The following is a 1,697-nucleotide window of genomic DNA, read 5'->3' as shown; positions in this document are numbered from 1 at the left end:
GTTTTTCTCCGGTACCAGGAACCGAACTCACGACCTTGCGCTTGCCAGGCAGGCGCTTTTGCCGCTGAGCTAAATCCCCAGCCCAAGTTTTTTGTGATTAACAGATTGCACCCTGTTGTCCAGCCAGCCTGCCACCCCCTAATCTCCTGCCTCAGAGGGTGATCATGCCTGTGCACAGCCGCTGTGCTCCTGCCTGCGCAAAAGACTGAGACCCTGTCTCTGTGGAAAAAACAAACAAACAATTTTTTTAAAAAAGAAAGAAAAAAAGAGAAGCAAATTCCTTAGGACCGTTCATGTTCAGGTTTGCCTGTGGACATAAATTTTTTATTTCTCTGGGATAAATGCCCAAGATCTGTGGGGTCTGTCTTTGTCTCTGTCTCTCTCAGTCTCTTCTCTTTTTTTGTACTGGTTTTTGGTGTTTTGAGACAGGGTGCCGAATTATAGTCCTGGCTGGCCTCGGACTGGAGGTAGTTCTCCTACCTCAGCCTCTCAAGTGCTGGGATTACAGGTGTGCACCACCACACATGGCTTCCCTCTCAGGTTCTTTTTTTTGAGACAGGGTCTCACTATGCAGTTCAGGCTGGCCTTGAGCTCACTTTGTAGCCCAGGCTGGCCTCCCACTCACAATGATCCTCCTGCCTCAGCCTCCTGAGCGCTGGGATTATAGGCATGCGCCACCACTCCCAGCCCTCCTCTCAGTTTCTTGAGACAGGATCTCACTGTGTAGTTTAGGCTGGCCTTGAACTCCCTATGTAGCTCTATGTAGCTCTCTTTAAAAAAAAAAAAAAACACACACAAAAAAAAAACCTATGCACCACTGTACCCACCTCATTTCTCTTCCTTTAAAGAGGTTGTTTTATGTGTGTTGTCTTCCCAGGAGATAAGTAACTCAATTTTTGCATATCTGCATGGGGAGCAGATAGCTCAGGCCAATATATATTTCTCAAATAATGGAGGATCCAGTTTTCAAAAGTTTACATATGAAAAACAGGTATGTTCAATCAGGTAAGAAAACAGAAAAGCATATAGCTACAGCGGAGGCCGAGGTGGGGGGGGGGGTCACACAGTGATCCCTCTCTCATTTTGCCTGAGGCTGATTCCCTCCCTAAGATGAAGACCTACCTGGGGGTTCTGGTGGCAGAGAAGAAGGGGCAGGGTCGCTGGGGAGAGGAAACAGGAAGGTCAGTTACATGCTCCCCAGCTGCCCGTACTAGTCAGAGTAGGTTGTGTACAGTAGACGGGCCCCCATGTAGCAGAGGTGTATGCAAGGTTGCCTTTCTCCCTCTGTCCCTGCTCCCACCACATAAAACACATCTGGAGGTGACCGGGGAGGTTGCCATAGTGACCCGTCTCACCATCTCTGGGTTGCTTTATGTTGGTTGCTGGACACTCTTCTGTCCATCCAGAGGTCAGAAATGTCGAATCTTCGCAGGCATAAAAGACGTAGGCAGGTGACTAGTAGTCCGGGTCTACTGCCTTCCCCAACACCTGCAAACCGAGCTTTTCTCTGTGTGTGTGTGGTCCGGGGCACCGGACTCAGGGCCTGCACAACAGGTGACATCCACAGCCTGTCTCAATTTTATTTTTGTTTCACACGGTATCTTATTTGCCCCGGGGGACTTGAATTTGTGAGCCTCCTGCCTCAGCCTCCCAGAGTGCTGGGATTAGAGGTGCACAGCTGTCTTCATGCAGGCTTT

The 1,697-nt window shown here is 49.4% G+C and overlaps 1 protein-coding gene across 1 annotated transcript in view; it reads left to right on the top strand.

The window, feature by feature from the left end:
* Catsperd (catsper channel auxiliary subunit delta) overlaps nt 1-1,697 on the top strand; it is a gene marked incomplete in the record, with an annotated part of 47,718 nt that overhangs the window by 14,198 nt on the left and 31,823 nt on the right.

Source organism: Chinchilla lanigera, unplaced genomic scaffold (assembly GCF_000276665.1).
Source record: "Chinchilla lanigera isolate Chin_1 unplaced genomic scaffold, ChiLan1.0 scaffold00094, whole genome shotgun sequence".
In the NCBI taxonomy this organism is placed as follows: Eukaryota; Metazoa; Chordata; class Mammalia; order Rodentia; family Chinchillidae; genus Chinchilla; species Chinchilla lanigera.
This window is presented reverse-complemented; position numbering and strand designations above follow the sequence as displayed.